Source organism: Scyliorhinus canicula, chromosome 8 (assembly GCF_902713615.1).
Source record: "Scyliorhinus canicula chromosome 8, sScyCan1.1, whole genome shotgun sequence".
Classification (NCBI taxonomy): domain Eukaryota; kingdom Metazoa; phylum Chordata; class Chondrichthyes; order Carcharhiniformes; family Scyliorhinidae; genus Scyliorhinus; species Scyliorhinus canicula.
The window spans coordinates 131399100-131414094 of record NC_052153.1 but is presented as its reverse complement, the minus strand read 5'-3'; the positions used below and the strand labels follow the sequence as shown (position 1 = coordinate 131414094).

At 43.2% G+C, this 14995-nt stretch overlaps 1 protein-coding gene across 4 annotated transcripts in view; it reads right to left on the bottom strand.

Moving 5' to 3' along the window:
• kiaa0825 (KIAA0825 ortholog) overlaps positions 1 to 14995 on the bottom strand; it is a 593054-nt gene that overhangs the window by 525743 nt on the left and 52316 nt on the right. The window contains exon 2 of one of the 4 annotated variants that reach the window (XM_038805264.1): positions 11670 to 12023. The exons of the other annotated variants lie outside the window; for them this stretch is intronic. The gene's annotated coding sequence lies outside the window, so the exon portion shown is untranslated. The remainder of the gene's footprint in view (positions 1 to 11669; positions 12024 to 14995) is intronic. 4 annotated transcript variants of the gene reach the window in all.

Below are 14995 nucleotides of genomic sequence, written 5' to 3'. Positions count from 1 at the left end.
CATAGTTTTAGGATAAGGGGTAGCAGATTTGAAACAGATGAGGAGAAATGATTTCTCTCAAAGGGTCGTGAATCCGTGGAATTTGCTACCCAAGAGTGCCGTGTATGTCGGGACATTGAGTAAATTTGAGGAGATAGACAGATTTTTAATTAATAATGGGTTGAAGGGTTATAGAGAACGGGCATGAAAGTGGAGTTGAGGCCAATGAGTCATGATCGTATTGAATGGGCATCATTGTATTGAATGGTGGAGCGGAATTGAGGGGCTGAATTATCTGACTCCAGCCTGAATAAATAGCAAAAGTAAATGTTGGCTCTTTAGAGGACGATACTGTTGAGGTAATAATGGGGAACAGTGACGGCGGAGACACTGAACCAATATTTTGCCTCGGTCTTCATGGTAGAAGATAATTTTTAAAATTCCAAAAACTACAGTTAATGCGGAGGAACTTGGTGAATGAACATCACTAGGGAGACGGTATTGAATAAACTGATGGGATTAAAGACAGATAAATTTCCTGATGGCCTGTATCCTAGGGTATTAAGGGAGGTGGCAGCAGAGATAACGGACGCACAGGTTATGGCCAGAGTTCCCTGGATTCTGGAAGGATCCTAGTAGACTGAAAACATGCTAATGTGACTCAACTATTCAAAAAGGGAGAGGGACAAAAAGTAGGAAACTATAGACTGGTTAGCTTGACCTCTGTCATGGGGAAGTTGCTGGATTAATCATTAAGGAAGAGATGACCGAACATTTGGAAAGACAAAGCTCAATGCACTATTGTCAGCATGGCTTATGAAGGGTAAGTCATGCTTGACAAACTTACTAGAGTTTGTTGAGGGCGTAACCAGCAAGGTGGATAATGAGGAACCTGTGGATGTGGTATATCCATTCTTCCAGAAGGGATTTGACAAGGTGCCGCATAAAAGACTGATCCAGAAGATGAGATCGCAGGGGATAGGGGATCGAGTATTAGATTGGATTGAGGATTGGTTGACTGACAGAAAGCAAAGTTCGGGATAAATGGGTCCTTCTCTGGCTGGTGAACTGTAACTGCCGAGATGCCACAGGGGTTAGTCCTCGGATCTCAACTGTTTACTATATTAATGATCTGCAAGCAGGGACAGATTGTAACATAGCAAAATTTACAGATGATATTAAAATAGGTGGGAAAGCAGGCAGTGAAGAGATAAATGTTTACAGACAGATATAGATGGGGTAGGAGATTGGGCCTACATTTGGCAGATGGAGTTTAATGTAGGTAAGTGTGAGGTTATCCATTTTGACCGAAAAAATAGAAAGGCAAGTTATTATCCAAATGGAAAGCAGATTCAAAATGTGTCTGGGCAGAGGGATCATTAATGATCTTTGTTCATCAATTGCAGGAAGTCGGTCGGCAGGTACAGCATGTAATTAAAAGGACAAATGGAATGATAAGAAATAATTGCAAAAGGAGTGGAGAATAAAAGTAGAGAAGTGTTGTTTCAATTGTCTAGGGTGTTGGTGAGACCAAGTCTGAAGTACTGTGTCCAGTTTTGGTCTCCTTCTTTGAGGAAGGATGTGGTGGCATTGGAGATAGTTCAGAAGAGGTTCACCAGATTGATTCCAGGATGAAAGGGTTGGCATATGAGAGATTAAACAGTTTGGGCTTATACTCGCTGGAGTTTAGAAAAATGAGAGGGGATCTGATCGAGGTATGTAAAATATTAAAAGGGATTTATAAAGTAAAACATAGACCAAATGTTCACCCGCGTGGGGCAATCTAGAACGAGAGGTCACAGATACAGGTTGAGAGGCAGTAGATTTAAAACTGTGATGAAGAGGAACTACTTCTCGCAGAAGGTGGTGAATTTATGGACGGTCATTAAATGGTTTCACAAAGGAGATAGATCTATTTCTGATTTTAAAAACGGGTTAAAGGGATACGGTGAACAGGTAGGGAGATGGATTTGAGACCAGGAAGAGATCAGCCATGATCTGATTGAATGGAGGAGTAGGCTCGAAGGGCCAATTTGCCTACTTCTCCTAATTCCTAAGTGTCTCAATGCTGCTTCCCTTGATGTCCACTAGGGTCTGTAATTTAATGTTTCAAGTTTATTTTATTCATTCAAGGGACGTGGGCTTTGCTGGCTCGGCCACCATTTATTGCCCTTGGGATGGTGGTGGTGAGTTGCCTTCTTGAACTGCTGCAGTCTTTGTGGTGTAGGTGCATCCACAGTGGTCTTAGTGAGAGTTCCAGAATTTTGAAATAGGGACAGTGAAGGAACTGCAACATATTTCCAAGTCAAGGTGGTGAGTGGCTTGGAGACGGAACCTGCAGGTGAGGATGTTGTAAAGTGTCTGCTACTCTTATCCTTCTAGATCAGTGGTGGGAAACCTGTGGCCTGGGGAAACATGCAGCCCACGAGACATTTTGTTACCCGCTGCCCACGCGCAGTGTTATCACATTCCACTGATTTCTGTCCACATAGCTTTTTCCCTACTGGAATGACTGAAGTGATATCACAGAATCATAGAATTTACAATGCAAAAGGAGGCCGTTCAGCCTATCGAGTCTGCACGGAAATCCCATACCTCCACCCTATACCCCCAACCCCACCTAATCTTTTTTGAACACTAAGAGCAAATTAGTATGGCTAATCCACCTAACCTGCACATCTTTGGACTGTGGGAGGAAACCAAAGCACCGGGAGAAAACCCACACAGGCACCGGGAGAAAACCCACGCAGACACGGGGAGAATGTGCAGAGTCTGCACAGACAGTGACCCAAACCAGGAATCGAACCTGAGAGCCTGGAGCTGTGAAGCAACTGTGCTAACCACTGTGCTACCCCTATAAAGCAAGGGCAAGTGAATTGAGGTGCATGCTACTTGCACACAACATTGACTGTGAGAGCTGTACTGTGTCCAAAATGAAAATATTTTATTTAGTTTTTACCATTTAAAATTGATGATAGTCCGATTAATAGATGATTTGGCATTTTCTATAACTCGTTATGAAATATTTGATGTGGATCTTATTCATGGGGTCATTATTAATGACCAAGCTTGATTTCAATCTTACAGATGAAAGAGGGGCATGCATGCAGCCCACTCACAAACTGAGGTTGCCCATCACGATTCTAGATGGGCAGCTTTGGGCAGCACGGTAGCATTGTGGATAGCACAAATGCTTCACAGCTCCAGGGTCCCAGATTCGATTCCGGCTTGGGTCACTGTCTGTTCAGAGTCTGCACATCCTCCCCGTGTGTGCGTGGGTTTCCTCCGGGTGCTCCGGTTTCCTCCCACAGTCCAAAGATGTGCGGGTTAGGTGGATTGGCCATGATAAATTGCCCTTAGTGTCCAAAATTGCCCTTAGTGTTGGGTGGGGTTAGGGTGGCGGTGTTGATCTTGGGTAGGGTGCTCTTTCCAAGAGCCGGTGCAGACTCGATGGGCCGAATGGCCTCCTTCTGCACTGTAAATTCTATGTAAATGGCAGTGATGGTGGGTTCAGAAGGTTAAGCAGCCTTGGTGTGTTCATGCAGTGCGTCTTGTAGATGATACACATGCTGCTAATGTGAGTCGGTGGTGGAAGGAGCAAATGTTTGTTGATGGAGTGCCAATAAAGTGGGCTGCTTTGTCCTGGATTGTGCCAAGCTTCTTGAGTGTTGTTGGAGCTGCATCCAGGCAAGTGTAGAGTATTCCATCACACTCCTGACTTGTGTCGTAGATGGTGGACAGTCTTTGGAGAGTTAGTGGGTGAGTTACTCACCACAGGATTCCAAACATTTGACTGTTCCTGTCGCCAGAGTACTTACATGGCTAGTCCAGCTCAGTTTCTGGTCAATGGCAACCCCCAGGATGTTGATAGTGCGGCAGTTACAAGTTATTGTTGGCAATATTGATCATGTTGGACTACATGTTTCAGTTCATTATTTTTACACATCCATTAAAATAGCAGGCAACAGAATGTCACACTTCTAAACAATTGCCCACTAAATACAGTGTGTTTTTTGACCTTCAACCTTTGAATCAAGCTGAAGAAGTAACATGAAAGTAATTTTTCATAGCTGACTATTTATATAACTAACTTGTATATAAAACAAACAGAGAATAAGTACAAATTTGTCAATGTGGCTAGTCGTCATTGTTGCTGATTATTTTTTTTAAACCAGTTATACTCAAATGATTACTTCTGATAACAAGATCATTTTCTCAGTGCCAATTTCCATTCATAATAAAGTGCCATAAATGCAAAATACTTAATCATGTATTATTTAATTAAAAATGAAATAGAAAGCAATAAATCAATTTATTAGAGAACGACTTCAAAGTATCCTTGTCAAAATGTGCTGGATAATGCACCATTTGAAACTGGGAAGAAGGATCTTAAAACGAGCTTCGAAGAGTTGAAATTTAGGTCCACTGAAACCAATACTTTCGCAGAATCAAAGAACCTTTCTTAAAACTGAACAGGTAAAATGAAAATGAACACCACACTGCCTGTGGTTTGGTTTCTTAGTGACACGGTTGTCAGATAGACCTTTGTAAATGATTGCTTGTGTTAAGTGAGGCAAATAACTTGCTTTATACTGTAAGCGGTTCCCAGCCTCATGAAATATGATTCCACAGCTGTATACCCCAACTTCAAAATGTTCCTAAAAGGCTTTCATTGTGTGCAGCCGTAAGTCTCCAATTAGAAGGGATATTATGGATTTCAAATAGGAAGGATTCAACCGTTGTCAGCCTAGTAAATCTGCTTCAATTAGGAAATATCATTTAGGTAAATATTTGACTTTGAAATCTGGGTACGAGTCAATAACCTGAGTCCATAAATAAGTTTCAGTCTTTACAGAAAGAGATTTCAGTCATTTGTTCCCAACACTGATAAGAGAACCTGATAGATACATTTCAAAGGACCACCCTGCAAGACAAATGCAGCACCAAAAGTTCAACACTGAGCTCAGACCTTTTGTTACACAGCCATGTTTTGCTTAAATTAACTTTATTTTAAATGACAACTCAGGAGATCTTTAATTGTCTTATTCCTGGACAAATATTATGGACAAACGGTTGATGAATAAAATATTTATCATTATACACAAGAAAAATGTTTCAACGTTTTTTCCAATCAAAATCATGAATGATTAACTACCTAACTACACAGCAATAAGTATTTAACAATTGAGTATTGCCGGAAAGTAAAACATATTTTGGTATTCTTGCAAATTGACCTGATGGGTACAAGATGAAAAGATTCCACAAACTATGTCTCTTTTTTTCAGCAATACTCAAGCTCTGTACTACCAAACAACTACTCAACAATTTAAATGATATATTATGGTAACATATTTTCGTAAAGTCACGATCCAAATTTTTAACAATGAATGAATATCGCTTATTGTCACAAGTAGGCTTCAAATGAAGTTACTGTGAAAAATCCCTAGTCGCCATATTCCGGCACCTGTTCGGGGAGGCTGGTACGGGAATTGAATCGTGCTGCTGGCCTGCCTTGGTCTGCTTTAAAAGCCAGCGATTTAGCCCTGTGTGCTAAACCAGCCCAACAGTCTAAGAATCTATTTTTTTTTTTACAGTAGTAGAAGAATACATGGTTTCATAGTGATAGGAGCAGGACTATGTCACACAGAATACATTGCTGAATAAAACAGCCTGAACTGGTGACACAACCGGCCCTTACCCACCTGCCACCCTACTCCCTTACAAGGTAATTTTGGTTTAAGAAAGCCATTTGATTAATTTAATTACAGTCTAGAGGATAGTGAAAATCATAGAATTTACAGTGCAGGAGGCCATTCGGCCCATCAAGTTTGCACTGGCTCTTGGAAAGAGCACCCTACCCAAGCCCACACCCCCACCCTATCCCCATAATCCAGTAATCCCACCCAACACTCAAGGCAATTTTGGACACCAAGGGCAATTTAGCATGGCCAATCCACCTAATCTGCACATCTTTGGACTGTGGGAGGAAACTGGAGCACCCGGAGGAAACCCACGCACACGGAGAGAACGTGCAGACTCCGCACAGTGACCCAAGCCGGGAATCAAACCTGGGACCCTGGAGCTGTGAAGCAATTGTGCTAAACACTATGCTACCGTGCTGCCCAAATGGGCAAGAGAGAATTTGTATTTGCATAGTGTTATTCCCAAGCACCTTGCAAACAACTCATTACTTTGTTTTTAAATATGGTGATTGATGTTATGTGAGAAAGTGCACATTGCAAGGTTTCATATGCCAAGTAATTGCCCATCAGTATGCCAAGACTTTCAAGGGGTCCTGTTGTGCATCTTTCAGGGTACACCCAGTCTTGGACGATCTGGAGACCGGAAAATCTGGGTCAGTGTGTTCTCCTGAGAGGACAGGACATCTCATTAGTATACAATATATGACAATACAGCATTGCTTCTATGTTGTATTCTAGTTTCAGGCTAAATTGCATGCTCATAAACCATATGTTCACACAACATGCTTTTTAATATCACTATTCTTTATCTAATCATTCATGTTTAGTAGCTTTTCTCATCTGTCTTGATTTAAGCATAGTTAACCAGAAGATAGTGATTATTTGAGCTAATCAGAAATGTGTCAGATAAAAAAGTAATGCACACGTGTCTCAAATCTACAAGCACTGACTAAAGCATGACATTTAATTAGATGTGCAGGAAAACACTTTTTAATGAAGCAATCAATGGCTTCACTAAATGGAGAATAACTAAGAATTACTGATTGCACAACTGATGGGTGGCACGGTAGCAGTGGTTAGCACTGTTGCTTCACAGCACCAGTAACCCGGGTTCAATTCCAGGCTTGGGTCACTGTCTGTGCAGAGTCTGAACGTTCTCCCCATATCTGCATGGGTTTCCTCCGGTTTTCTCCCACAAGTCCCGAAAGACGTGCTTAAGTGAATTGGACATTCTGAATTCTCCCTCAGTGTACCCAAACAGACGCCGTGATGTGGCAACTAGGGACTTTTCACAGTAACTTCATGGCAGTGTCAATGTAAGCCTACTTGTGACACTAGTAAAGATTATTATTACTAAACTGAGTCACAGTTATGCCACAACCCTGTATTGTGCATTATGCACAAAGAAATTTGCAACCTTGGGATAATTTGTTGATTGAAACTGAATTTATTGACCTGCATTTTGCAATGATAATGATGACAAAACTGTCAACATTTGTCTTCATCACTCCACAGGAACTGACAGCAAACTCAGGAATTCACACATGCTCAGAATTAATGCAGAAACACAGAAGCTGCTGTCAGTGATTCTACACTCCACCAGAGGGTGCACTGTTCAAGTCCCACCAGAATGCAATCCCCTAAACAAGCAATAAATTAAGAAACCCTACACTTTTCCATTGTCACGTTAAACCGTAAAGCACCTTGAAAAAGTTGCATCTTGTTGCAGGAGGTGGAACTGTGTTTTTAAATCACATTCCCGATTCACAATTACAGCTAAATACCCTTACTGGCCCAAAAAGCTAATTCTGTACACTAATTGCTGAAGGTCAAATTTCCCCAAATTATTTTAAAATTTAACATGCTTAAACTGTTTACTTTAAAAATATTTATTTTTAATATTTCTACCTTAAGGCAGTCTTAATCACATATTTTAATTGAATTTTTCAGCTAGACAAGTGAAGGAATTCAGTGTTTTTGTGGTCTGTGAAAGTTTAATGGATACTTTTAAGCTACATATCTGTGATGTTAAGGTAGTTTAATATTGTGTTCATTCACTGCTGCCTCATGGCGCTGAGGACCCGGGTTCAATCCTGGCACTGGGTCACTGTGTGGAGTTTGTACATTCTCCCCGTGTCTGCAAAAGTTTCACCCCCACAACCCAAAGATGTGCAGTATGGGTGGATTGACCACACTAAAATACCCCCTTAATTGGAAAAAAAAATTGGGCATTCTAAATTTATGGGAAAAAAATACTGTGCTCATAATAAAGTTTGCTTTAATATACCATTTCTCTATTTTTATGTGTGACCACTTCGGGAGCGAAGTATCCTTTCTCACAGTTTTACAAATTTTTTTTAAAAGTATTGGGATTCCTGTCCAGTATCCCAGCAAATTTGGGGGTCTGGTCCAGGATCGTAATACCTTGCTAGATTCCAGAATGGTTCCAGAGTAAAATGTTTTAGCATAATGGGTTAGTTATGGTAATCTTAGAATTTACAGTGCAGAAGGAGGCTATTCGGCCCATCAAGTCTGCACCAGCCCTTGGAAAGAGCATCCTACTTGAGCCCATGCCTCCACCCTATCCCGGTAACCCAGTAACCCCACCTAACCTTTTGGACACTAAGGAGCAATTTAGCATGGCCAATCCATCTAACCTGTCTTTGGCAGGTAGGATCAAGGAAAACCCAAAAGCTTTCTATAGGTATGTCAGGAATAAAAGAATGACTAGGGTAAGAGTAGGGCCAGTCAAGGACAGTGGTGGGAAGTTGTGTGTGGAGGCTGAGGAGATAAGCGAGATACTAAATGAATACTTTTCGTCAGTATTCACTCAAGAAAAAGATAATATTGTGGAGGAGAATGCTGAGACCCAGGCTATTAGAATAGATTCACCTGAAGAAGGAGCCGTGCTCCGAAAGCTCGTGTTTGAAACAAACCTGTTGGACTTTAACCTGGTGTTGTAAGACTTCTTACATTAGAATAGATGGCATTGAGGTGCGTAGGGAAGAAGTGTTGGCAATTCTGGACAAGGTGAAATAGATAAGTCCCCGGGGCCGGATGGGATTTATCCTAGGATTCTCTGGGAAGCCAGGGAAGAGATTGCTGAGCCTTTGGCTTTGATTTTTAGGTCATCATTGGCTACAGGAATAGTGCCAGAGGACTGGAGGATAGCAAATGTGGTCCCTTTGTTCAAGAAGGGGAGTAGAGATAACCCCGGTAACTATAGGCCGGTGAGCTTAACGTCTGTGGTGGGTAAGGTCTTGGAGAGGATTATAAAGATACGATTTATAATCATCTAGATAGGAATAATATGATTAGGGATAGTCAGCATGGTTTTGTGAAGGGTAGGTCATGCCTCACAAACCTTATCGAGTTCTTTGAGAAGGTGACTGAACAGGTAGACGAGGGTAGAGCAGTTGATGTGGTGTATATGGATTTCAGTAAAGCGTTTGATAAGGTTCCCCACGGTCGGCTATTGCAGAAAATACGGAGGCTGGGGATTGAGGGTGATTTAGAGATGTGGATCAGAAATTGGCTAGTTGAAAGAAGACAGAGCGTGGTAGTTGATGGGAAATGTTCCGAATGGAGTTCAGTTACGAGTGGCGTACCACAAGGATCTGTTCTGGGGCCGTTGCTGTTTGTCATTTTTATAAATGACCTAGAGGAGGGCGCAGAAGGATGGGTGAGTAAATTTGCAGACGACACTAAAGTCGGTGGAGTTGTAGACAGTGCGGAAGGATGTTGCAGGTTACAGAGGGACATAGATAAGCTGCAGAGCTGGGCTGAGAGGTGGCAAATGGAGTTTAATGTGGAGAAGTGTGAGGTGATTCACTTTGGAAAGAATAACAGGAATGCGGAATATTTGGCTAATGGTAAAATTCTTGGTAGTGTGGATGAGCAGAGGGATCTCGGTGTCAATGTACATAGATCCCTGAAAGTTGCCACCCAGGTTGATAAGGTTGTGAAGAAGGCCTATGGTGTGTTGGCCTTTATTGGTAGAGGGATTGAGTTCCGGAGCCATGAGGTCATGTTGCAGTTGTACAAAACTCTAGTACGGCCGCATTTGGAGTATTGCGTACAGTTCTGGTCGCCTCATTATAGGAAGGACGTGGAAGCCTTGGAACGGGTGCAGAGGAGATTTACCAGGATGTTGCCTGGTATGGAGGGAAAATCTTATGAGGAAAGGCTGATGGACTTGAGGTTGTTTTCGTTAGAGAGAAGAAGGTTAAGAGGTGACTTAATAGAGGCATACAAAATGATCAGAGGGTTAGATAGGGTGGACAGCGAGAGCCTTCTCCCGCGGATGGAGGTGGCTAGCACGAGGGGACATAGCCTTAAATTGAGGGGTAATAGATATAGGACAGAGGTCAGAGGTGGGTTTTTTACGCAAAGAGTGGTGAGGCCGTGGAATGCCCTACCTGCAACAGTAGTGAACTCGCCAACATTGAGGGCATTAAAAAATTTATTGGATAAGCATATGGATGATAAGGGCATAGTGTAGGTTAGATGGCCTTTAGTTTTTTTTCCATGTCGGTGCAACATCGAGGGACGAAGGGCCTGTACTGCGCTGTATCATTCTATGTTCTATCTTTGGACTATGGGAGGAAACCGAAGCACCCGGAGGAAACCCGCGCAGACACTAGGTGAAAATGCAAACTCCACAGTCACCAGAGACAGGAATTGAACCCGGGTCCCTGGAGCTGTGAGGCAGTAGTGCCAACCACTGTGCCACTATGCATAACATGATGTAACAATGACATCAGCAGTCATGTGCCAGAAACTCTGGAGAAAATGGAATAGTCTGTGCTCGAGAGATGTCCCCACTTAGTAGCACATATGTAAATAGTGTATGTAATATAAATAAAGCAGTTTTAAGTAACCACTGAAGTCTGCTCAGTTACTCAAGATAAGATAGGCCAGGGGTAGCACGGTGGCACAGTGGTTAGCATTGCTGCCTACGGCCCTGAGGACCGGGTTTGAATCCCGGCCCTGGGTCGCTGCTCGTATGGAGTTTGCACATTCTCCCCGTATCTGCGTGGGTTTTGCCCCCACAACCCAAAAGATGTGCAGGATAGGTGGATTGGCCACGCTAAATTGCCCCTTAATTGGAAAAGGTAATTGGGTACTCTAAATTTTTTTTTTTAAAGATAAGATAGGCCACACAACCAATATATGAAACACGGCCGCAACGGTGCTGACACCAATCTAACGACAGGTTGGCACCATTGACCGGGGATCATTCTCCATCACAGAAACACCATCTACTGGACCCAAGGAGGAGATTAAGATCTTAGATCTCCATTCTTTTTGAAGATAGGAAACTAAAGGGGCAGCAGCAGGTGGTGACCATCCGCAAAAGGATCTCCTAGATTGGCTCTTGCCTCAAGATTATAAGAAGAAGCCGTTGCAAGACCAGTATGCTATTTGAATCTATGAAGTCTCTCCTTTTTGAGCAGTCCGCTGCTTTTGTTGTCAAAGAGCAGAATTCATTTCTTTGTCCCACTGAACCTACCAATGAGATGCATTATATATTGCTGGCAGACCACAGCTGTCCAGGGAGAACAAAATGCTTGCCTGCAGAAAGGATCGCACTGCCAGAGCTTTGGGAGAACCCGTTAGTTTGGGTGAAATTAACTGGATGACTAAACCTCAATCTAGTCAGAAAATCTTCCATCTTTTAAAGTTGTCCTTCAGTGCAGAAGTAGAGGACAAAACTACAGAACTTTTGAAGATTATATTTCATTGCTGAAGTTGGTGTTCTCTTGTGCTAACACAGTCATCCCACTGCCCATAGCAGAGCAGCGTAACACTCCACTGCCTACAGCAGAGCAGTGTCACACTTGAGAAAACGTAGCTATGCTATGCCTACAGAAAGTGAAAGCAGTTTCTGAAATGTTATTAGGAAGTCATATTTTCTTCATTTCCTGCAATGTCTACACAAATGTTGTTCTTGTCTTAGAGATTTGAACAAATCTCAGACAGGAGTACCTTTTTCGTCCTCAATGCAGCAGTGAATGTTACAGCTGTGCAATTCTTCGGAGTTTCCTGAGCAAATGCTTTTCTGCCTCTTCCTGTTTAAGAGAGTGTGATTGTCGATGTTCCAAAGCTTTCTTTTATGCATCAGTCTTTAATTGAAAAGATTTCATGTGCCTTACAGTTTAGCTGACAGAGGAAAGCTGCTGTTGCCTCATTCCACCAGTGTTATTAACTAGCAGTGAAAAGACGATTGCCCGCATATATCCACAACGTCCTCCCAGACAGCTGAGACCACTGTGGAAGATTGAATCCTTTATGACAGTAACTTGTGGGTGAAGGAAGTGTAGGCACAGGAGTTCGATAGATCTTATAAAAGCAAAGAAGGTTACAGAAGTTTGAAAATGCAATGCAAATAGTTCAAGAAATAGTTTAACACTTATTTTTAGTAAGTTTGACTTAATAATCAATCCAAAGCCTCAATTGAGTTATGTAATTTAGAAGTTATGCAATCAATTAATGTAATAATCAAACAGTAAATGATTAATTGATTTTAAGTAATGTAAGTTTTAAACTCTCATTTTAGCCAATGCAAGCAGTTTGCATTTGAAATATAAGTAAAAAACATTGCAAGATAGCCCCACGAGACGGGAACACCAACACCTTGAGGTATCTAGGGCTTTATTCAAAATCAGAGTAAAACTATTAGAGTAAAAAAAGCTATTGTTCTTCATGGGTGATACATTGCCGTCCTTTTGACCAGGTGTGACATTGCCGTCCTTTTGACCAGGTGTGATCAACTAAAAGATATAATTGATAATCAATTAAGTCAACTTAGTGGGAGTGGGTGAGGGCTGCTATTCGGGGGTATGTGGAGCTAAATGCCATGGAAGAGGTCTGCCATGCTGTGGGAGGCGCTTAAGGCAGTGGTTAGGGGGGGGGTTTATCTCAATTTGGGGGCATAGGGAGAAAACAAAGTGGGCGGAGGTGGCAAGGCTGGTGGATAAGATCCTGAGGGTAGATAGGAGGTTTTCTGTGGCCCCGGAGGCAGAGCTGCTGAAGGAGAGGCAGAGGCTCCAGATGGGGTTTGAGTTTAGTGTCCACGGGAAAGGCGATGGGGCAGTTACGGAGGGCCAAAGAGTGTATGAAGACAGTGAGGTGAGCAGGATGCTGGCCCACCAGCTGAGGAAGCAAGAGGCGGCAAGGGAGATTAGCAGAGTAAAGGATGATAAGGGTAGGGTGGTCTTGGACCCAGGGGAGGTGAATGATGTGTTTGTAGCGTTTTACAGGAGGTTATGAGTCGGAGTCCCCAGCCGGTGTGGAGGGAATGTGGCAATTTTGGACAGGTTGGAGTTCCCCAAGGTAGAGGAGGTGCTGGAGAGTACAGGGGCAATGCAGGCAGGGAAGGCCCCAGGTCCAGATGGGTTCCCAGTGGAGTTCTATAAAATGTTTGGGTGGGACCTGAGGGCACTGCTGGCGAAGTTTGTATAATGAGGCAAGGGAGAGGGGGAACTCTCTCCTACATTGTCGCAGGCTTCCATCTCCCTGGTATTGAAAAAGGACAAGGATCCAGAGCAGTGTGGGTCATACCCCCCAAAATCGTTACTGAACGTAGAAGACAAGCTGTTGGCGAAAGTGTTGGCCTCGCGAATCGAGAACTGCGTCCCAGGGGTGATAGGCGAGGACCAAAAGGGTTTCGTGAAGGGGAGGCAGTTGTCAGCAAATGCGAGGAGGCTGCTTCATGTAATTATGATTCCTTAGGAGCGGCAGGAGGTAGTGGTGGCGATGGACGCAGAGAAGACATTTGATCGGGTAAAGTGGGAGTATCTGTGGGAGGTGATGGTGCGGTTTGGGTTCAAGCAGGAGTTTGTGGACTGGATCCGGTTGCTATAGAAGGAAAGTGTGCGGACAAACAGAGTGAGTTTGGGATATTTTGGGCAGCGTGCGCAACGAGGCAGGGGAGCCTGCTCTCCCCACTGCTTTGGCGATAGAGCCACTTGCTATGGCACTTAGGGCGTCGGGTGACACCCTCCCCCTCTCTTGGCACCTTTCCATGAAAGCACAGGAGATGCAACACCTGCTCTTTTACTTGCTACCTCCTCACAATCCAAGGCCCCAAATATCCCTTTCTGATGAACGTGATGGAGTGCAATTTAGCATTCCATTTTTCTCAGCTCACAATGCAGTCTGCTCCACACAGGATAGACTAAACAGTTTGAATAATCTTTATTAGTGTCACAAGTAACTACTTTGCCAAACACTTCCGTTCAATCCGCAATTATGATCTCAAACTTCTGGTCACTGTCATTTTAATTCTCCACTTTTCTCTGACGCTGACCATTCTGTCCTCGACTTCCTGCAGAGTTCTAACGAAGCTCAGCGCAAGAACAAGGAACAACATCTCATCTTTCTATCTGGCACTTTATAACCTACTGGACTCAATATTGAACTCAATTATTGACCAATATTTGTTGCTCTTTTCCTTGCAGAATTTAATTTATTCTCATTTACCTTTTGCTTTCAGCCAGTAGTTTTTCAGAAACTAACATATATCTAGCAACTACAGGCAGTCAGTTTAACCTCAGTGGTGTGAAAATTTGTTAATTGTGCTCAACTAACTTGCCTTGGTTTTTTGTGAGGTAACAAAACTGTCTGTGCGGAGTCTGCACGTTCTCACAGTCTGTGCGTGGGTTTCCTCGGGTGCTCCGGTTTCCTCCCACAGTCCAAAGAGGTGAAGGTTAGATGGATTGGCCATGCTAAATTGCCCTTAGTGTCCAAAATTGCCCTGAGTGTTGGGTGGGGTTACTGGGTTATGGGGATAGGGTGGAGGTGTGGGCTTGAGTAGGGTGCTCTTTCCAAGAGCCGGTGCAGACTCGATGGGCCAAATGGCCTCCTTCTGCACTGTAAATTCTATGAAAAAGGGGGAAATGAGAGCTATGCAGCTGATGTGGTGTACTTTCTAAAGAAAGCTGATAAAATGCCACATAATAGACTGGTTTTCAAAATTGGAGCTCAAGGAATAAAAGGGATAGTAGCAGCATAGAAAAGGATTTGGCCAAGTTAAAGGAAACAGAGTAGTGGCGAATAGTTGTTTTTCAGACTGCAAGTAAGATTTATGAGAGTGTTCTCCAGGAATCAGTATTAGGATGGCTACTTTTCTTGATGTATCACAATGGTCAAGACTTGGATGTAAAAGATAGTTGAGGGCATGGCACGGTGACCCAGTGGCTAGCACTGCTGTCTACGGTGCTGAGGACCCAGGTTCGTTCCTGGCCCCGGATCATTGTCTGTGTGGAGTTTGCACATTCTCCCCATGGGTTTCACCCCCACAACCCAAAGAT